General features: G+C 44.2%; 1 long non-coding RNA gene across 1 annotated transcript in view; it reads left to right on the top strand.

The window, feature by feature from the left end:
* Window positions 1-14,410, top strand: part of LOC142012340 (uncharacterized) — a 44,144-nt gene extending 29,734 nt beyond the window's left edge. The window contains exon 3 of the long non-coding RNA XR_012645314.1: window positions 14,275-14,410. This is a non-coding gene — a long non-coding RNA (uncharacterized LOC142012340). The remainder of the gene's footprint in view (window positions 1-14,274) is intronic.
* The last annotated feature ends 8,868 nt before the right edge of the window (window positions 14,411-23,278 follow it).

The raw sequence follows: 23,278 nt of genomic DNA, 5'->3' as shown, positions 1-23,278 counted from the left end.
ATGGTCACACCACAGAAGAGCCTGAATAGCTGCCTTGCAAGTTTATAGCCAAGCTGCCTGAGCCTTGCTAACCAGTGTCAACTGATCCAGGCCAGCCATGGCTGTGTTAAGGGGCTTTTGTCTCAGTGTAGCCCTTTTCTGAGAGGCCTGGTGAGTAAAAAACTTGGTAAAGTGGCTTGTCTCATTTAAATCTTCTATGAGGAAGAAGCATGAATTACCAAGCCCAACTGAGTGCAGGACATTATTATTTACCATGCCAGGAAAACAGGTGAAACACTTAGCCAAGGAAATTGGACTGCGTGAAAGTTTTCTCTGCGTTCCCTGGCAGCAAAGTGACTCTATAGCTGATCGAAACAAAAAGCTCTTGGACAGGATTTGGACTGTCTTCCCACAAGGAATAACATGTTCCCTTCTGGGCTTTTCTTTCTTTGTAAGATTTCCAACAAAGATTTCTTTTTGTCCATTTAAGCTATGCTGGCAATAGTCTGACAGCAAAGGATGCCTTTATGATGGACAGGTTAAAAGGTGGACCAAAATTTCTTCCCAAATCCATCTCTGAACTATCTGTTATGACTTTTCTTCTTTTTAGTGGCAACTTTAGGATGGATTCAGGCTTCTTTCCCTGAAAGGAAAAGGCCAAGCAAAACAAATTAAATCCCTGCATTTTAAAGACCACAGGGCAGTGTGGACTGGAGGTCTCCAAGGAGACTTGTTTGCCCCTTGGGAGCAGGATGCAGAAGAACACACACATGAGATCTTTGTGTGTGGGGAAAGAAAAAGACACCTTTATACAGTAATAGTAACTACATGTTCTGGTGCTGAGCATCTCAAACATCTCTTTATCACTTGTTTCCAAATACAGCAAAGGGAACCTTTGTGGGTTTTTTTTCAGCTTTGTAGATGAATGGAAACAAGTATAAATAACTGGCTAAAAGTATTGCCTTTTCAAACTATTTTAGACCAATACATCTTTGATAATGGTGTTTATCCAGGGGCTGAATAGTAGTAGTTTTGTAATAGAGATTTTCTTTTTTTGTGTTGGGAACTGGCTTGCACGTTTTCTGCTTTTATGAAGTCTGTTTCTTTTGGACCTGTTGGCCTCATAACTGTGGTTTATTCAGAACAGACATGGCACTCTGGAGCAGAGCTTCAAAAGGCCAAGTTTTGCTTTTAAAGTATTGTTATCCAAAGATCAAGACAAAGGATTCTAATGCATTTTCTGCTTATGTTATGCATTTCCTACCCCCGAAATATTTTTTGTTCCTTTAGAGGGCTTGCCTAGCTTTCCTCTGTTTGAAGAAGAATAGAGCTTTCAGCTTATCAAGGTGTTCACCTTTGTTCTGCCACCTTTGAGTCCCGGGGATGCCAAAGATATTTCTGATGTTCTCCAAACGATTTCTACAGAATGGCTTACAGCTGAGCCTAGCTAAGGCTGAATTACCCCATCTGGTGTGTCATGCCTAATTTAAGAAACCCTCCCCAGCATTCGGAGGTAAGAGCTGTTTAAAACAGAGCGTAGAAATCAGCATGTCCAGCTGCTTAAAAATGTAATCACGACTGGCCTTACACAGTGATTCTGTTGCTTCCACTGGCTGTCACGGGGAGCTGTGGGGTTTCTTTAAAAAGAAGAGAAACCACCTCCCTTCCCCACAGTTTTGCCACCATTTTAGGCTGTTATGAATGAGGTTAGCAGCGCTGTGGGGTCAGTGCAAGGGCCGAAGAGACAAATGACTATGAGAACCTATGTCTGGAGTGGGTGCATGAAAAAGGGGGGAAGGACCTTCTAGCAGAGCTACCATGTCCATAGGAGGAGGTGGAGCTACCATCTCCGGCCACCGGGCAGCTGCCACAGCCATCCTATAGAGAGGAGGGAAGATGATTACCTGGGGCAGGGTGTGGTGGTTGCAGGTGGCAGCAGCAAGGGGTCGCTTCCCCCCACCCTCCGCCCCCAGCTCACCAGGAAGGCAGCACGAACGGCAGCCTGCTCCACTCCACTCCCTGATGCCTGAGGAGAAGCTGGGCTCAGCAGGCCTCGATGGTGCAGTGCAGCAGAGCGGAGGAGGCTGCCTCTCGCACCTCCTGTGCATTGCAGGGATGAGGGGAGGCCACCCACTGCTGCTGCCACCTGCCACCACTGCCCTGCCCCAGGTAATCCCCAGCCCGGTTGGACCTTTGCTCAGACCCAGTATGGCTGTTCTTCCGTTCTTATGCACCATCAATCTCAGCCACTGAGTGAAGACATGCAAACTCATGTTTGTTACCTCTGATGCTCCAAGTTGAATTAAATAAAATTGACCCAATTTTGTAGTGTAGCCATGCCCTGAGAGGTAAGAGGGCCATGCTGCTGGAGTCACAGCCTGAGCACAGGAGTGAGAGAGTCCTTCCCCCCAGCATGGCAGTGTAACGGTGACAATCTGACCCTACCCTCCACCCCTGTGAGCCTGCTCTCCCCTTTACGCTGTCTTTACCACTCAGGAATTATCACACTGCATCACAATCAATGGCTCCCTACAACTCAATTTTCTTTCTCTGATTGTCCAACACCTATATTCCATGGAGCACTGGTGTTCTGTGAACAACTTGTGCGTGTACCACAAGCATCTGACACTATTGCGGTATCCTATACTGACGGTCTATATTTTCTGTTATTAAAGCCAGACACAATGTTATTTCTTCATTGCTGTAACACCTGATTAAGCTACTTCATTTTGGTTTTGCTGTATATGTTACTGGATTTTGGGGTGGGGGGGTCTAACAACAATTCTTTAAGAAAATTTTCATTGGCATTCCACATAAAAATACTACTGTTTGGTGTCCCATGGTCTCAAAAAGTTTCAGGAACTCTGCTCTAAGAAGCCATTAATAAGGGTTAATCTGCCTCTTGTGAAAGTCTCCTCCTAACCTCTGACAGGGATTGGCTAAAACCCTGAGCAGAAGAGTTTTAGCCTTTGAGATACCACATCTAAGAAAAAAAAAATTTCCAGGTGAGAAGTCCAGAGATCATAAGAACATAAGAACATAAGAATGGCCATACTGGGTCAGACCAAAGGTCCATCCAGCCCAGCATCCCATCTGCCGACGGTGGCCAATGCCAGGTGCCCCAGAGAAGGAGAACAGAAGACAATGATCAAGTGATTTATCTCCTGCCATCCATCTCCTGCCCTTGTTCTGAAGGCTAGGGCACCATACTTTATCCCTGGCTAATAGCCATTTATGGACCTAACCTGCAAAAATGTATCAAGCTCTTTTTTAAACCCTAATAGAGTCCTGGCCTTCACAGCCTCCTCGGGCAAGGAGTTCCACAGGTTGACTGTGCGCTGTGTGAAGAAAAATTTCCTTTTATTAGTTTTGAACCTACTACCCATCAATTTCATTTGGTGTCTCCTAGTTCTTGTATTATGGGAAAAGGTGAATAATTTTTCTATATTCACTTTCTCCACACCATTCATGATTTTATATACCTCTATCATATCACCCCTCAATCGCCTCTTTTCCAAACTGAAAAGTCCCAGTCTCTCTAGCCTCTCCCCATATGGGACCCGTTCCAAGCCCCTAATCATCTTAGTCGCCCTTTTCTGAACCTTTTCTAATGCCAATATATCTTTTTTGAGGTGAGGAGACCACATCTGCACGCAGTACTCAAGATGTGGGCGTACCATAGTTTTATATAGGGGAAGTATGATATCTTTTGTCTTATTATCGATCCCTTTTTTAATAATTCCTAACATCCTATTTGCTGCCGCTGCACACTGCGTGGATGTCTTCAGAGAACTATCCACTATAACTCCAAGATCCCTTTCCTGATCTGTCGTAGCTAAATTTGACCCCATCGTGTAGTACGTGTAATTTGGGTTATTTTTTCCAACATGCATTACCTTACACTTACCCACATTAAATTTCATTTGCCATTTTGCTGCCCAATCACTCAGTTTGCTGAGATCTTTTTGTAGTTCTTCACAATCTGTTTTGGTTTTGACTGTCCTGAACAACTTGGTGTCATCTGCAAACTTTGCCACCTCACTGCTTACCTCATTTTCTAGATCATTGATGAACAAGTTGAACAGGATCGGTCCCAGGACTGACCCCTGGGGAACACCACTAGTTACCCTCCTCCATTGTGAAAATTTACCATTTATTCCCACCCTTTGTTTTCTGTCTTTTAACCAATTCCCGATCCATGAAAGGATCTTTCCTCCTATCCCATGACCACCTAATTTACATAAAAGCCTTTGGTGTGGGACCGTGTCAAAGGCTTTCTGGAAATCTAGGTATATTATGTCCACTGGGTGCCCCTTGTCCGCATGTTTATTAACCTCTTCAAAGAATTCTAATAGATTAGTTAGACACGACTTCCCTCTGCAGAAACCATGCTGACTTTTGTCCAACAATTCGTGCTCTTCTACGTGCCTTGCAATTTTATTCTTTACTAGTGTTTCTACTAATTTGCCTGGTACTGATGTTAAACTTATCGGTCTATAATTGCCAGGGTCTCCTCTAGAGCCTTTTTTAAATATTGGTGTTATATTGGCCATCTTCCAGTCATTTGGTACCAAAGTGGATTTAAAGGATAGGTTACAAACCACTGTTAATAACTCCGCAATTTCACATTTGAGTTCTTTCAGAACCCTTGGGTGAATGCCATCTGGTCCTGGAGACTTGTTACTATTCAGCTTATCAATTAACTCCAAAACCTCCTCTAATGTCACTTCAATCTGGGAGAGTTCCTCAGATTTGTCACCTAAAAAGGCTGGCTCAGATTTAGGAACCTCTGTAACATCCTCAGCCGTGAAGACTGAAGCAAAGAAATCATTTAATCGCTCCGCAATGGCACTGTCTTCCTTGATCACTCCTTTTATATGTTTATCGTCCAAGGGCCCCACTGCTTTTTTAGCAGGCTTCCTGCTTCTAATGTATTTAAAAAACATTTTACTATCGTTTTTTGAATTTTTGGCTAGCTGTGCCTCAAAATCTTTTTTGGCTTTTCTTACTACATTATGACACTTAATTTGGGAGTGTTTATGTTCCTTTCTATTTTCCTCACTAGGATTTGACTTCCACTTTTTAAAAGCTGCCCTTTTCTCTCTCACTGCCTTTTTAACATGTTTTCTCTCTCACTGCCTTTTTAACATGTTTTAACATGTTCCTTTCTATTTTCCTCACTAGGTTTTGACTTCCACTTTTTAAAAGCTGCCCTTTTCTCTCTCACTGCCTTTTTAACACGTTCTTCTTCTAGTCACCAGGTAACAGATGTTCTAACAACAGAGATGACTTCGCACTTGTGACTCCCTGGGTGTTGTGCAAACACAGTGCTGTGTATGTTTAAAAAGCTGCATGTGGTGAGACATGACGGGGAAGCATTTCAGTGCCTTCAGGGAATGCTGGGTTTGTGAGCAAGTTACCCCAGCTCTTCAGATGGCAGCCGTGGCATCACGGGTAACATGCACCCACCTGAAGAAAAGACATTGAGAGGGGTCTTCTTTCCCCAGTCTAGCTTTGGAGGATGAGCACTGAATGGTCTAAGGACAATGCTGAAATTAGATGGCTGTTGCTTTAGCTCAGTGGCAAACTTTAAAGCTTTGGCTGGAGGCCCATCTACAGGAACAGATGTTTTGGTCTTGTGTTTCTTTTGCAATGACAAATAATAAGAAAGGAGCTTTGTAAATGAAATGGAGACTGTCGGTTTAGTTTGTCATTTCATCATTACTCATATCACCAGAAAATATCGCTGCCAGCGGTTCAAACCAGCAGTGGAGGAGTTCATAGGGGAGCTGCTAATGGAGTCTGCTTTTTCACAGGTGCACTCACGATTTGTTTTCACTTCTCAGATGTTATCATCGGTAACTTGCACTCTAAGAAACTGACATGAATTGTAACAAATCAGCAATGCCAGCTACTTTGCTGGGAATGCTTTTGTTGTGGTCGTGTGGTGTAAAGTTCTTTAAAAATGTTTTCCCTTTGATGAGCTTGCAATCAGGATCCTATTTAAACTTTTATTTATCAGTCATGTGTGACACTCTGGGCTAAACTGTGTGATGTGCACACAGCCCAGGATAAAATGTGTTGCAGAGCTGCAGTATTCCAGCAGGGGACAGGGCCATTGAGCACTCTTCTTCTAGAAATCTCCAGAAAAAAAGCACGGTGTGGAAAACTCAGCATTTTTCATGAAAAAAATGAAAACTGTATTCTTTCCTGGCATTTAAACAGTTAACCCAGTCTGCAACAACAACTTATTAATGCTCTGAACAGCTTTCACAAAGTTCCTTAACAATAGATCTCTTGGTATAATAAGGTAGAACGTGCAGTAAGTTCGAATTTGTCAATCTTTAAATGCCTCCACGTGCAGAACGGAGTCAATAAAACCGAAAGCTGAATGAAAACCTGGTTAAGCGAAGGAAAAACAGCATTTTGCCTCTGAAAACCATCTAGATTACATTTGATATAACAGATTGAACTTCATATGACCAGAAAGCGCCATCATCATCATCCACTCTGACCATTGGCATAACACTGAGCATAGAATTTCACCCACTAGTTCCTGAATCAAGCTGTATCTGGTGGTTGACTTAGAGCATATTTTTAGACTCCAATTTTGATTAAAGACGACCTGATGGAGTTTTAATCTCACGCTTAAATACATTCCCAATTATTAATACCCTTACGGATAAAAAAAAAAAGAAAGAAATCTGCCTGATTTCTATTCAGCTTCCTCTTTCCAGCTAGTGCTCCTTGCAGGGTCAGGGATCCATGCATGAGTAATGGCCCACAAAGAAACACTCTCTCCCCTCCAAGATTCAGGGGAAAGCTATAATACAGTTCATACACCCCATGCACAAAGATGGAATAGTCATAGAATCATAGAAGATTAGGGCAGGAAGAGACCTGAGGACGCCATCTAGTCCAACCCCCTGTTCAAAGCAGGACCAACCAGGCCCTCCGACTGGGGTGGGAGAGTAAAGGGGGCACTCGTGCTAGGATCTGGTGGTTCAAAAGGTTCCAGGGCTCCTGGCCAGCAGCAGCTGGAACCCTGGGCCCTTTAAACCATTGCCAAAGTGTGTGCTCTGGGCACTGCTAAGGCAGGTAAGGGGTGCAGCATGGCATGCTCTGGGTAGCACTGAGGGCTGGCTGCCCGCCCCCATCTCCATCCCTTTCACCCAAGGCCGTGGCCCTTCCAGGAGCACAGAGCTGGCCCTCCCCACACCTTGCTCAGGCGCCTGGCAAAGCTGTCTGCCCCACTGGGACCAATCCCATCTAAATCATTTCTAAGAGGGGACAGGAGTTAATCCTCCAGTGGGAAAAAACCTCAGTGCTTCCTTCCCTCCAAAATCCTTCCCATGGGTCATCTCTTTCAAGGGAGCAAGCTGGCTTGCCAAGGTGCCCTCCATCACCACCCAGCCTCCCCTCCTGGAGCAGCCTGGAGGATGACAGTTTTATTTAGTTTTGAGGTTTTGAAGCTCACTTTCATTTTGGACTGGAGCAAAACCAAATCCTTTCCAATGGCTGAATGCAAGAGATTGGTCAAAATGCCTGTTTTCGGTGCCTCAAAGCTTGTCTACACTGCCTCTTTACTGTGCGATAACTTTCTCATTCACGGGTGTGAAAACACACCCTTCCCTGAGTGCACCAAGTTACAGCGCTGTAAAGTGCATGTATAAATAGGGTCCCAGTGCTGGGAGGCACACTCCCGATTGAGGTGATTTAGGTACACTGTGGGGAGACAGCTGCTGCCATGGCCACTCTGCCATGTTAAAACGCTGCTGTGGTAGTGCTGGAAACATACAAGCAGTGTTCCCCGTAAGATGGGCTTTTGAGGGGAGCCACCCAGGACTGATTTAAATGCTTCCCCACTTATTAGCAGAGCACCCACTACTGGCAGCATGTGTTTCTAAGGTGGTGCACATCTACATATGCCTTGGTGCATGTGACAAAATGTATTCCACCCACAGATGGCAAAACATTAGCAGGAGCAGCACGTACATATGTAGCCAGATGAAGCCTAAAGCACAGGTTCTTTCTCCTCCATTCTGGTCAGCAGCTCCCAGAGAACCCTAATGCTCAACACCTTCCCAACTCACACCTTGTCAAGAATGCTACAGCTCTGCAAAATATGTTAATTTCAACAAGTCGCCTTAGTGTGAAGCAATTCCCCTCAGTCTAAAATATTGCAGTCAGCTGTGCTCTTTGTTTTATCCTGGAGGGAATTATGCTGTTTTTGGCATCATGGCCTTGTACCTCATAAATGATGGCAAGAGCATGGGGTATGAGTGTGTTCTCAGAAATTCATTGTTAAAATATATCATAGGGTGGATCCATCAAGAGGAAACTGGATAAGTCCACCTGTCTCTCATTAACAGATGGGAGTGCCTAAGGACAGCCGGTCTCTATTGCTGCAGCCACATAGCAAAGTGGACTGGTAGGTACAGGGTGGGGTCATTTCCCCAAGAGCTCACTCTGAGATGAGCTAACCAGCTTGGGATCTATTTTTCTTGACGTGCATAGTCCAGGGGTATAAAAAGTGGTGTCCGTTAATACACAGGGTTTACAGTGTGGTTCTTAGCACACCTGGCCAGCAGTCAAAGAGTGGACAACGGGGGATGGCTGGAAATGTGTAAAGGCTGCAGGATAGACACACTCTATAACAAGCCAGAGGAGGCTGTAGTGAGCTGAGTCTCTTGTAGGAAATCTTTGGTCAGATGGAAGTGTTGTGCCTGAAAGCCAGAGAAAGGTGTAGTGAGGCTGTGGAGAAAGAGAGAGACTTGTGCAGTTAGCAATGGCCTGGAGACCCTCTGCAGAGTTGCTTCAGATAGAAAGTAATGGGAAGGGTCTGCAAAACCAAGGAAGAGCCTGATATGTCACGCAAGTTTCCAGGTGGGAAGGCCTCGGAGTAAGATTCCTGCAGGGAATATCCTGAGACAACAAGAGAATTTGGAGATGGTACCACAGGGAGGAAGGGCCATGCTCAGCTTACGTTTGGGAAAAGCGGTTTTTTTGATTGTTCTGAACTGTATGTTAATAGACTCAGACCTGAAGGAGGGATCTTGTGGAGCAGAGAGAATAGGTTTTTTGTGAGGGATTGGGTGTTTAGGAGGGGAGAAGGATCCAGGGTGCTGCAGAGCCAGCTCTGGCCACTGGGCGGAGCTCAGGAGGCATCGGACTCTGTCTTCCTAACACTGAAATCAACGGAGTTAGGGACAAGGTGACTTTGGACATATGCTCAAGGGCAAGGTAAGAGAAACAAATGGACTTGTGGTACGTGGGGGAGAAGGAGGGAAACCGATGTAGTTAAGTACAATTTAAAATACTTCTTCAATCAAAAGAGAAATCACATTTCCCATTGTGAAAATGGAGTTAAAATGTATCTTCTGCTTTTGGGTAATTTAGTGATATGCATTTGCTTTTGCAGCTATCTATTTTGTATTTTCAGTGTGAATGAAAAATAACTTAAAATACATCATATTATACAAAAGCCCTAACCTTTGTAGCATACCCTGTTGCAACAGAACCAATAATTACAGTGTTTCTCTGCTACTAAATAATGACAGAGAGATAGTCATGTTAGTCTGTATTCTATCAAAACAAAAAAGCAGTAAAGTAACAATTAAAAAGCTAACAAAATAATTTATTAGTTGATGAGCTTTCGTGGGACAGACCCACATGATCTGAAGAAGTGGGTCTGTCCCATGAAAGCTCATCAACTAATAAATTATTTTGTTAGTCATTAAAGTGCTACTTGACTGCTTTTTTGTTTTACTATTAAATAAGTGTGTATATCCAGTTGAAAATATCATAGAAGTTTGACTCAGAATACACAAACTACTACAATCTTATAGCAGAAGCAAAAGAATATAAAAAATCTGAAAGGAGGAATATGTTCTAAATGAAAACCAGAAAAGAAAGGAACATAAGACTATATTAATATTTCCACAGCCACACACTGACAAATGTTAACCAATGCAATCTGTCACCTTTGATCCTGATACAGTGGATCATCTTAGATGTCTTAGTTTAAGGTACACTCCAATTAAGATCTATTGTGTGGTAGATATGAAGAATGGAATTTTTCAGAACCACACAGCCATCGCCCTAGCACTGCCCTCAGGAAACTTTCATTAACTCCCTTGGAAGCAAAATCAGGCTGACCCACAGGACTTTCGAAAATTCCACTGGCTGGCTAGTCCCTGCACATGTTTAGTGACAACCGGTATTTTGCAAGATGGACTATAGTGGAGAATATAACCATTAGGGGCCTTGGAGCTTCCTGATTCATGTAAAATGGGAACGTGCGTTCAGGTCGAGTGCTGTACAGAGCTCTGTGTAGGACAGAATGTTGGAACCTGCAGTCTATAAAAAACCTTACAGAAATTTTAAATGACTATATTCATCTCAGACCTACATAAGTTGCTTGCCTCCTTAGGCCTAGAGCCTTCACTGGAATTTGCTCGCACAGTTTTTGTGCCTGCTCGTTAAATTCAGAGGTACTAATAGGGGTGGTGGTGCTAGTGGATCCCAGGGCATGATTGTAATTTTTGCTTGAAAATTCTTTAGGGGCAGCGACTGTATGTGAAGTGCAACTCCCAGGCTGGCCACCAACACCTGAGCCAGCATACTGGGCACTTAAATGCCAGTGAATTCCCAGCCTGCATCTAGAGCGGCCATAACGGCACTTAATTTACAGATTGGAATGGGCAGGAGAGGATTGCAAAGGTGCAGAAGGCAGAGGAAGGAAGTGCTGGGAAAAGACAGGCTGGCTAGTGGAGTCAGAGGCAAGACAGCTCTCTGGGTGGAGAGTTTTTTCCCCTCTTTTTGGCCCAGGGTTGAAGAGAAATGAACGCGGTGAATACGGTGCCTGGATCAAAAAGGTTGTGAGCAGAGCAATGTTGCATGACTGAAGGTCTCGGAAGAGTCTGTGTAGACAGCAGCTCTGACAGCCCCTGCAGCCCCAAGGCAAGGTGGGAGCAGGGCCAGCTCTGTGTCCCAGAAGGGGTGTGGCCAAGGGTGGGTGGGGCAGGACCTAGGGCAGTCATTCCTCAGTGCTTCTCAGACCACAGCACTGGGCCCTCTCCCGCTTCCCTCACAGCTGTGCACAGCTGGAGCAGGGCTGCTGCGACACTTCAAAGGGGCCCAGAGCTCCAGCCACAGCTGCTGCCAAAGTAGCAGTGGTGGCAGCTGGAGCTCTGGGCCCCTTTGAAACACCAGCCCCATGGCCACTGCCCCTTTTGCCCCCCCTTATCAGTGGGCCTGCACGTAGACGGAGGAGGAGACAGGAATGGGAACGTCAAGAATTTCAAGAACAGAAATAATGAGAGCGTGGAGTAGAGCAGTGGTCTCAACCTGGGGGCAAAGGCTGCGAGAAAGTTTCAGGGAGTTCAACAAGCAGGACCAGTGTTAGACTTACTGGAGCCCAGGCCAGAAAGTCAAAGCCCCATCACAAAGGGCTGAAGCTTGGCCTGAACCCAGCCACTTGGGACTGAAACTAAAGCCTGAGAAGCTTAGTTTTGCAGGGGTCCTTTTGGCTCTGGGCCCCCAGCAATAGCCTTGCTTGCTAGTGCAGTTCCTAGCTTTTATATGCAGAAAGCCAGGTGGGCTATAGAACTTTTATAGCATGGGGGCAGGAGGGGCTCACAAAGAGAAAGGTTGAGAACCTTGTGGTAGAACAAATTATAGCTTGAGTCAATAAGAGATAGACACTAAGACTTGGTAGTTTGGCCTACAGGGGAATGGTCAAAGAAGACTTGGAGTTTGTGGGAATTGTGGCCTATGGCCAGCCATTCTTGCAAAGTCAGTGGATACTAAAAGCTTTGTCAAGAGATCGAACAGTCAGGGAAAAAGGGTTCAAATCTTCTCTTTAAAATGAGGATGCTCCCAGCCTCAAAACAAATATGTCCTTATTTATGATATGTGTCACATGATAGATGTTCTTGGGACTTAAACATAGGCTCTGTAAAGTCTATAATCTAAGACCCTGGCTAGGTGAATGTTTCCATGTCCTCCTTGCTTACTGCTTTTGGTTCTCTGTGCCTTAAATATTGAGTCTGTCCTGGTCTGGCTATGGGCTGAAGAAGTGGGTCTGTCCCACGAAAGCTCACATAATAAACTATTTTGCTAGTCTTTAAAGTGCTACTTGACTGCTCATTGCACTCACACGTTTGTGGGTTCAAGGCCTCCTAAACTAAGGTAAGAACAACAGGAGGAAAACAGAGGGAGAGTGACTGATTTTGGGAGAGGACTGTAAGATCCCGCATTCATGCAGGACGGTCTCATGTAAATGTCAAACTGACTTATTTTATTGTATGGTTATTTTTAAAGAATGTATCTGTGCCTATGCAGCAATTTCCTGGAGTGGATGTAGCTTGGGGATTTAAAGAAAGGCAGAGACGCTGTAGGGCAGAGAGAGGCAGATGCATCAACTGAATGGCCAGAAAAGACCATTTGAACATCTAGTCAAACCTTCTGCATAACAGACACAGAATTTCATCAAGTTATGCCTGTGCTGAGCTCAGTAACTGCTGTTTGATTAAACGTATGTTCCACAAAGGCATCCAGTCTTGATTTGAATACAGCAAGATGGAGAATCCACCACATTCCTTGGTAGTTTGTTCCAATGGTTAATCACTCCCTGTTTTATTTTTAATTATTTAATTATTTCTCATTTGAATCTGTCTAGTTTTAATTTCTAGCCATTGATTCTTCTCATTCCTTTCTCTGCTAAACTAAGACATCCTTAGTATCTGGTATTGCATGCCTGTGAAGGTACTTACACCCTATGATCAAATCTCCTCTTAATCTTCATAGATTGCGCTCCTCGGGTCTCTCACTATAACATATTTTTTCCAGCCCTTATATCACCAGGACATGTGGGAATATTTATGCATTTGCACAAGAGGGTTTGAAAACTTGACCCTGCAATTTGGCTGTATACTATGTATTGGTACATAATAATGTACGTACCCAGCAGTGTTTTGGAATAACAGAACTGGGCACACAGTCAGGCTGGCTGAAAAGTCTGTGTTAACGCCTGCAGTTTCCTTAAGGTTTCTTGTCCTGGATCGATACAGTGGCTTGTGCACAGGCCCACTGACAGGGTGGAAGGAAAAGGAGGCAACTTCCCTGGGGCCCACAGATTCAAAAGGCTCCCAGGCCCCTGGCGCTTTAAATTGACAGTGGCATCCCAGGTGGCTCTGAGGACTGGTAGGAGGGGTGGGGCGCATGGCATAGCACAGTCCAGGCAGTGCAGAGGGCTGCCTGTGCCAGCCCCACCCTTTCCACATGCGGCCCTGCCTCTTCCAAGAGCATGGAGCCATTTACCCCCACCCTTCCCCAGGGGCCCAGCAATTCTGTCGGATGCCCTGCTCATGCTGATAGTTTATCCAAGACTTTCTTTATCAGGGATGGGCAACCATGGATAGTGGTCCAGCCATGTTAGTGGTCCTCCTTCACCACAGTGGGCCGCACTTGTAGCATCCCTGTCTGCCCCCCTCCCCTAGCTCCGTCCTCGGTCCTCCCCCTCCTTCCCCATTGCCCCTAAAGGATACACCAGGTGAGGACTGGTAGAGGAGAGCTGCATCATTTCCCTCTGCAGGACCCACACAAGTTGTCCTAGATGCTCACTTGAAACTCTCAGCACGCACACCCTATCAGAGGCTATTTACAGCCATGATCCTTTGCCCCTTTTTAGCTCCACAAAGGCTCTGGATCTCAGAGGAAAATCCAGTCCACCCTGTGCTAAATTAACCAGAGCTCAGACACTGCAGGGTGATGTTATCATGCTAATTCTGCACCTCTTTAATTTGCATGGGCTCATTCCTGTCAGTGTGGTGGGCAAGGTTTACTCAGGTATTTCCACTGATGATGAAAGCTCTGTGGCTAGATGGTTTTCAGCACACTTTTACCTTTTTACAAGGGTTTTTTTTTCCTTCTTCTTTGTAATGAAGACTGGATGAGGACTCAGATATTTTTATTTGATTCACAGTTTATTGACTCTAAATCAGTGGTTCCCAAACTTTTCACTAGTGTGGCCCTCCAATCATGCCTCCAAAGCATTTGCAGACCCCCAATCGTCCCCCAAAACCATTCAAGGACCCCCATTAAAGCCAGTTCTAGCTGCTATGTACACATCATTAAATGAAAAAGGAAACACAGTATAGATCTTTGGACAGCAATTAAGAACATTATTGGAAGATATTTAATGTAAAAATAATAATTGATTGGACCTTTGCAATTTATTTGAAACTTATTTTCCGTGATCATTTTTATTTCTCTCTTATTTTTTCCCTGCAGTACCCACAGGAGTTCACAGACCAGAGGTTGGGAACCAGTGCAAAATGATGGGATTTCTGAAATAAGAGCATTCAGTGCCGGCATTTGGCATTAGTTGTCACTTGGTTATTTGGAGAAATGTGCATTTATGGTGCCACCACTATAGAGAGAGACATATGAGGTCACAACAGTCCAAGCATGCTGTATGTGCATGGGGCGGTTTAGGTGGAATGCTGATGCATTCAAATATGAAGTATAACAATGCACATGCTGGGATAGCTCCTGTTAGCAGAGTGTGCCTTAGTCACTTTAATTTTTACTTAAAGCCAAATATTTCTGGTTATTTGGAGAAATATGAGGAGACGGATGTCCTAATAAAAGGATATCAGAATTACCTTTTTTCATAAATCAATAAATATGTTTATATGAAGTGTGAATACCATTTCCCTGCCATTTTGAATGTAGTTATTTTTTCACTATTTCTCCTGTCCCAAAATGATTTATTTAGGCTACTTTTGTTTGCTTTTGCTAATGATCATTTAACTCGAAAGCCTGGGGTGAAGAGCAGTGTTACCGTAAGCTGCGCACTTGGGGTGGGAGGGGCCGACCTGGACAGATTCAGGCGCCACCCTGCTACTTAGCAGAGCACCCTCGGACAGCAGCGTGTGTTTCTATTGGTGATGCGCATCTACACATGCATTGGGGCACATAACAAAATTTATTCCGCATAAGAATGGGAAAACTGAGAGGGAAAATGGGTGAAAGGGCCTCATTACACACTGGCCTTTCAATTAAGAGCTGAGACAGCTCTTTCCTATCATTATCTGGCATGCCAAGGAGATACCCAGCTAAATTTTGGAAGAAACGACGTCACGTTCTTAAACAAGCAGGAAAACAGCAATAAAAATATTTTTAATGTATTGTCAATTAATAAAATGACTCTAGATCCCTTCTCCTCTTGGTCTTTCAGCAGAGTAATTTAGTCTTTAGTAAGGCATATGCCCAGAAGTGTTCTAGAGTTTCTAAATGGGGCAAATGTTATTTCTTACATTCAAAAATGTCTCCAAAGGTTGATTTATTACTACTACAGCTATTTGTATCCTGGCTGGCAAATGAAGTATGGAGTTTTTCTTCTTGAGGTAATGTGAAACACCCAGAGACTCAAACTTTATAATGGAAACACTGACCTACCTCTAACTACAGAAGCACTGAGACTTCTCCAACGGTTTAACTACAGCTAAAAGCCACAAAGTGCTGCTTCTCTGACACACCAGCAATTACACATACTGTATGTAACATCCCTATGGTATAAATTCATCATTTTACACAGGTACATGTTGCCAATCCTATGGCTTTATGGCCAGTTACTGCATCTTTCATGAGGTCCCAGAAACCTGCTCTGGCAAAAAGGGCTGATGTGAGCCTTGGATGTAAAATTGGGAGCCAGCAGAGGGAGGTGACTCTTACCTATATTTACAGCTTTGATGAGACCACTAATAGAATACTGAGGCCAGCTGGTACCCACATTTTAAGCAGAATGTTTCATGCACCCCAAATGGGAATTTTGGTGAGGGAGCAGAAAAGAGAGACAACAATGACTTGAGAGCTGGAAACAATGCTTTACAAGGAAAAAGCTCCACCTGCTGAGTGTATCAAAACAGAATAGTGAAGACAACTGAATTAGTGTGAAGTACCTTCACTAAAGGGTTGCCTACACTCAGAGGCAATGCAACACTTTCATGGTTAATCTTCCAGGTTTCGATATAGTGTTCCTAATAGAAACATGCTAAAATCAAACCCTGAGGGTGTCTCCACTGACTGAGGTACTCCTTGCTGATATGAAGAGTAAGGCAAGTTGATGGGAGAATTTCTCCTGTCAACTTCCCACAGTGTGGCCATGCCAGAAACTCAGCCTAAGGTGCCAAGATTCCAGCTACACAAGTCTCCCAGCTGACGCTGCATATATTAAGTCAAATTTCTTTTCTAATGCAGACTTGTCCTGAATTGCTCTTTGGTCTAGCAAAGAAAAGTATAACAAAAAGGCATGACAAAAAGGCTCTTGAAGTCTTCAAATCAAGACTAGATGCCTTTCCAGATGATAGGAATTTCTGAAAAACCAGTTGGTGGGCTCAGTATAGGAGTAATGGCATGAAAGCATATAATCTTGTGTTATAAAGGAAATCCAACTGGATAATCTAATTGTCCCTTCTGGCCTTAACACCTGTGAATGAAAAGCGAATGGGATGTTTTCTTTGTTCATGTCATGCTGACTTCCATTCACAGGTGCTGACCTAATGGTATGCAGATGCTATGTGCAGACTCAGAGTGTTTGCACATATTGGAACAGTTGCACAGGTAATGTTTTCAGTTTAGAGTCAATAAAATAAAATGGAAAAGGAAGAGTTTGGTTTAAACTTACTGGAGATGAGGTTTAAATTAAAAATAAATAAGTTCCATGGACCATCAGGCAAAGCCTCTTATTTTTAATTTGTTCCCTCTTTGCTGAAGTGTCGGTAAGAGGGTTGGAAGAGGGAGGAATATATCACAGGATCACAGACCTGGGTATAGAGATCTCTGTGGTGAGTGAAGCAAATGGATGAAGGAAATCTACATTGACTATTTAGTTCATTAAAAAACTCAGCATTTTCTTAGTCTACATCTGCACAGCAGCATTATTTCAAAATAATCCATTCCAGAATAGCTATTCTGAAATAACAGTGAGAAGTCCTGTAGCGCTTTATAGACTAACAGATTTTTTTGGAGCATAAGTTTTCATAGGCAAAGACTCACTTCATCAGATGCATGTGATAAATGGGGTCTCTGCCCATGAAACCTTATGCTCCAAAAAAACTATGAATCTATAAGGTGCCACAGAACTTCTCGTTGTTTTTGTGAACGCAGACTAACACAGCTACCCCTCTGGTACTGTTTTCAATATAGCTTATTTCAAAATAGCACAGCTACACCCAAGGCCTACATCTACACTACCCCTTTTCTTTCAGAAGGGATATGGTAATGAGCGAGTTGGGAAGATGCTAATGAGGTGCTTCCATGAATATGCAGTGCCTCATTAGCATAATGGTGGCCGTACGCGATTTGAAAGTGCCCCTTTTGAAAGGATCCCCCCCCAGACTTCGAAAACCTCTTCTTCCTATTTGGTTTTAGGAAGAAGTGGCTTTCAAAGTCCAGGGGATCCTTTCGATAAATCCCAGTCTATATGGGTGGCACGCGATTCGAAAGCGGTGCTTTCAAATTGCGTGTGGCTGCAATTATGCTAATGAGATGCTTGCCATTATGCTAATGAGATGCTGCATATCCATGGAAGCACCTCATTAGCATATTCCCAACTCGCTCATTACCATACCCCTTCTGAAAGAAAGGGGCTAGTGTAAATGTGGCCAAGAATGTACCCCACTATTTCAAAATAGTATGGCTGGACACATAGGGCCTATTTTGAAATCGTGCCCTTGGACAACTGCAATGAGGTTTACAAAATTCAAAATAATGCGCCTGCAATTTCAAATGTGAGTAGTGCAGATGACGATGATGGCAAAGTCATTTTAAAATAATGGCTGTTATTTCAAAATAACTTTGCTGTGTAGATGTAGCCTTAGTGTACAGAAATCCAACATTCCTGGCTGTAGACATGCAGAAGTTTTCACCTAGTGCACCTGAAGTGCCACTATTCAAAAATGGTACAGATTGCAGCCTTGGCTGTCTATTAAAACACTGACTGAACTCCAAACCAAAGTTGTATTTTGGCCATCTGCTGCTAGAGAATGAACTGGAGAAATCCACCGGGAAATGAAATGGACCTGGATCTGACTGCAGTGTCTGAATAGTGATAAATTACGCCACAGAAAGAAATTCACCAGGAGGTAGATTGTGCTTTGGAAAAGCCTGTTATAATTAAAAATTTGGTCTGTGAGTTTAATACCATGTGTAGGAGGCCAAAAACACACTGTCTGTGGTGTGTCTTGAGGTTCCATTTTCAAATAGTGAACAAAGAATATTTGGAAAACTGGCCCATTTCTGTCTTTATTTCATCAAGAATGACTATGCAAAGAGAACTTTCCTAAATGACAAAATAAGCAAAATCAAGCAGACTGCTGCCTGGTACTTTCCATGTACCCATCATTTAGCAGAGAAATTGTTTTACTTTGGATTAATATCATTATTTAGTATGTGCATTATAGTGGTGCATATAGATGTTCCAGACAAGGTTATGGCTCCATTATGCTAAGCACTGCGCATACGGACACAGTCCCTACTCTGATGAGGTTGCCATTTGAATAGGTGAGACGAAAGTTGGGAGAAAAGAAGTGTTATTAGTCTTCTTTTAGAGATGGGCAACTGAGGCATAGAGAGATTAAGGGCCAGATCATTAAAAGATATGTCCTTGATGCCAAAGTGATGTGCCCAAAGGCTGGAGCAGAGCTGGAAATCTAACTCAATTTGCTAAGTTCTAGTCCAGAGTTGTAAACACAAGACAACCCTTTCTGCACTGAAATTAAGGCCGGGTCTACACTAAATCTTAAAGTTGACTGTAGATATGCAATTCCAGCCACAGCAATTGTGTAGCTTGAATCGACGTATCTACAATCAACTTACCTGGCTGTCTTCACTGACGGAGGCTGACATGAGAAACTCTCCCATCGACCTCCCTTACTCCTCACGAGATTGAGGAGTGCCGGGGTCAACTGCTAAGCCCTGATCATTCGATTTCCTGCATCACTACTAAGTGCATGAAATTGAACCCCAGAAGATCAATCCTGACCACATCAATCTCCTGGGTAATGAAAACATACCCTTTGACCTAGATAACCCAATTTTCCCATGTTGCTTGGCTCTGTTGACAGGACAGCAAAGACTGAAGGAGATGTAGAGGGAAACATCAAACGGGTGTTAGGCTGTGGTGGCTTGTTTGGGAAGTAGGAAGGTAAAGAGTGCTGCAGAGCCCCCAGGTTTTGCACCTGGCCTCCTGCACCTGGGTCCTGGCCTCTGGGCCACCTCTGCAGGGTGCTAATGGCTCCACACATTTAGCCAGCTCCCCAGTATCCTGCACCCACTGTCCCAGTGTGTTTGCTAGCCCCCCTGAAGTCCCACAAGCCCTCTGGGGCCTGCCACTCACAGGCTTGACCAGCCCCACAAGTTCCTGTCAGTCCTGCAAGCTCTGCCAACTCTCAGGGTCCCATTGCCCACTGTCCCTGTTCCTCAGACCACTGGCTCTGCCAGCCCCAGTGCTCTGCAGTGGCCCCAGCTGTGGTCCCAGCCTGGGGTGGTAAGGGCTGCCAACTCTCCCAGGCTGGAGAACATTTCCAGCAAGACAGTCCAGACTGGGAGAGTTGGCAACCCAATCTCAACAGATTCAAAGGGGGTGTAGCTCAGCACCCATCGCCCCCAAAACAGTTCCAGCAACACTGTGGCTTGAGCTAAAATAAGATTATAAGAAGGGTAAAGTGGCCAAAAGGCCAATCTTGCCAATCACTATTGGCCTGACTAGTCATGAAAAGTTCTCTTGAAGTCATTCACGCTATCTCCATGGTTGTGAACATGCAGGATCATGACAGACTCTTAAAGTGCTCGCAGCCCAGCTTCTAAATCTGCACCTACAATTGTATGCACCTAGCTTTTCTCAGGCAAACAGAACATGCGCAAATCAGGTGTGATTTACAAAAGGAAATTCCCATTAGATGTGTGATTTTTCTTTTTTTTTGGGGTGGGTGTGGGGAGGGGGCCGTGCTTAAAACCTCTGCCCATAGACTGCAGACGTGTGCTGTGATGTGCGCAGCTCGAGTGAAGGATCACTGTAGCACTGATGATATAACCATTTGCAAATACAGGAAGGGTGTCAAAATTAAGGTCTACAGCCTATCCACAGATGCCAGCTCAGTGCTCTCACTGACTTTCTGTACAGTAATATAAATCTGTGTATGGAAAACGTGTGGCGCATGAGTCTATGCGAACTGCTACGACCCCAGCAGAGGAAGTGAACTATTGGCACACAGTTTGAGCTAGCTGAATCCCATGGAAATGCGGTTATGTTTTTATTACACGTTTGGATCAGGGTTCAGCGCAGAAATATATGCTGAGCAGTTAAACTGTGAGCTTAGCAATAGTGTTATTGTTGGGGGCTTGGAAATTTTCTGGCTTATGTTCTGTTTTCATTAACACACCAGTAAGGATGGTAAATAACAGCCAACCAGTTTATATTTGGGTTACTCTGAAGTTATAGTGTATCTAGCTACCTATGTAAATAGATGCACTCAGAACCCCTAGACTTCCTCACCCTTCAGTGAATTTTATATTTTTTGTTATTTTTCAGTGTCCAGGGCTATAGTGTCTGTATATATACCTGACAAGTGACTAGGAAGTCTGTGTCAGAGCCAGGAACAGAATCCAGCCTCCGTCCCCCTTTGAACTTCTGCAGGAGCACCACTCCACATGGCTGGGAGGGAGGGAGGGGGCCCAGCACTGTGATGAGAGCAGAGCTAAGGGCGGACCACCCCCACCCCAGCTCCCACCTTTTCTGCCCTGGGCCCCACCCCTACTGGTGGCATGGAGCTGTGACTTCCTCCCATCTTGCCCCAGGGGCCCACAGAGGCTGTCAGATTCTCTAGTCTGCACAGTGAAAAATGTTTGCAGTCGTGACTATCAAAGCCTGGGCCACGGGGCTCGAGATTGTGCTGCAGTGTTTAACTGAGCAGCTTAGACGTTTGGTCTCAAGATGGATTGGAGACTCCAACACGCTCAGTTCTCGCTGGAGCTCCACCCTGACCCCAAATATCTACATTGCTAGTTTTAACACGTCAGCGTGAGCCCCGTGAGCCTGAGTCAGTTGAGCCAGGCTCTGAGACCAAGTGCTGTGGGGCTGGTTTCAGTGTTCCCTGTAAGCTGTGCACTTGGGCAGCCACCCAGGAAAGATGCCAGTGCTGCTCAGCTGATTTGCAGAGAACCCACAGCCGACAGCCTGTGTTTCTCCAGGTGGTGCACAACCACACCTGCCTCAGCACACATAACAGAATTTATTCCGCACATGGGATGGAGAAAATAGAGGGAACATGGGCTGGCTGGTTAGTTCTTTGTTTCTCTTTGACTGCATAGGTGCACCCTGAGATCCCAGTTCAGCACAGTACTTAACACATAGCTAATTTTAAGCTCAAAAGTAGACCTTAGAGTTCCTTTGAATTTGATGGAGCTGATTATATGCTTGCAGTTGGGCAGGTCTTCAAGCACCTTCCTGAACTGTAGCCTTATCCATATTATTCACTACGAGATGATTGACTCGGTGTTGACTGGGTACTTAACTCGATTATTTTTTGTTGTTCTTCATTTAAATCATTGCTGTGGGCTGGGGCTGGGGAGGAGGAGTTCAATATCCAGGTTACCCTGGTGAGAGAGGACTGCCCCCAGCCTTCTCTCACTTCAATAGCTTGGGGATAGAGAAGAAATACCTCTCCATGGCCAATGCAGCTCTAGTGGGTACAGTTGAGGGATGGGTGCATATCCCCTGACTGGAGAAGGTCCAGGTTCATTTGCCCCCTGCACTCCCCAGCCAGATTGAGGAATGCAGCAAACTGTGCACTTTTCCCTCACTCCCTGACAAAGGGGAACAGCCAGCACCACGAGCCCTAGAAGGGTGCCTGGGTGGTGGCAGTCCCAGGCAGGGGTGAGGGCACCCCCACTCTCCTAGCCAGCTACTTTCACCTGTCTCTTTTCTGTTTCATTTTATGAGACACAATCCCATTCCAGGTACGTCCCATTTTCGTGGCACAACCAAACCCTGCCCTTGCTTTCAGTTATGATAAGAGGAAGTTGTATTCCCAATTTGGTGGTCCTAACTCTTAGTATTTAGGTGGAGTTCTTGAACAGACAGAACTACTCACAGACAGACAAAATCTGTAAACACTACATCACTGTAACACAGAGAGATTACAACAGAACCATTTTCTGTGGGAATTTGCAGTTCTCTTGAAATGCTTCCCAAAATTAGGGTGCAATTGTCAGAATTTCATTTTGGAAGTAATTCAGAAATAAAAAGTTCTGGTAGTATCAAAACATCTCACTGTAACATTATAGGAGTAAATCTTTTTTCATTATGAAACATTTTGTCTTTGTCAGTATTTTTATTTCATAGTATATTCCAATATAAATGTCAGATAGAAGTGGAAGGACTTTGTCAAAACAAAATGTTTGAAATGACCTGAAATTAATTTTTGCATGATTCTCTTTCATGATTCCAAAATTCTCTGGTTTTGTTCTAATTCAGAATGAACACGGATTTTGAAACCTCAAAATCCTTCATGAATGAGAGCTTCCATCTCCGCACAGTTCTATTATAAAATAATTAATGACAACATTAGTCCGTTTTTTTAGTGCCACCCAACAATTCCCTGTATCTAAGAATATGCAAGCTTTGTTCAGATCCCACCAATCTTGTGTAGTCTGGCGCTGGAAATTATTTATTAAAAATAACATTGCTTAGGGGATTTCTTTAGATAGCCCTCCCCCGCCCCCCGCCCCCCCCCCGGCACAGTAGTTAAGGCCTTACTCTTCAGAAACCCTGTTTCATGTTCACCAGAAATAATCTATATAAATATTTTATTAGGTCACCAATAGGGCAAGGTCACTAATTTTTCATGGAGAAATTGGGTTTTCTTTGTTCCCAAGACCTTGATGTAAAATTTGTTTTGGTCCCACTGAGGATAATAAAAAGTAGCAATTTTTTGCAAATAATTTTTACAGTACTGGCAAAGGAACAAAATGCAGGTGCCCTCTTATTTTTCAGTCTCTAGTTGTCCAATAATAAGACTTCCTAAGCGTGACTTTGTCAGACTTGCTCTGGTTAGCATCAGAGCACTTCACAAAACACTGACAAACCTGCAGGCTTCAATCAATCTAGGTAGGTGAATGGAAAATGAATTGGGGTTTGAACATCTGTTGACTTCAAACCAGTGAGGATCTCTTTAAACAGTAGTAGGCTTTAATTTAGCAGGCCTTTTCAAAGGGTGTTACTTGTCTATCA

The sequence above is a fragment of the Carettochelys insculpta genome, chromosome 4, assembly GCF_033958435.1.
Source record: "Carettochelys insculpta isolate YL-2023 chromosome 4, ASM3395843v1, whole genome shotgun sequence".
Taxonomy (NCBI): Eukaryota; Metazoa; Chordata; order Testudines; family Carettochelyidae; genus Carettochelys; species Carettochelys insculpta.
This window is presented reverse-complemented; position numbering and strand designations above follow the sequence as displayed.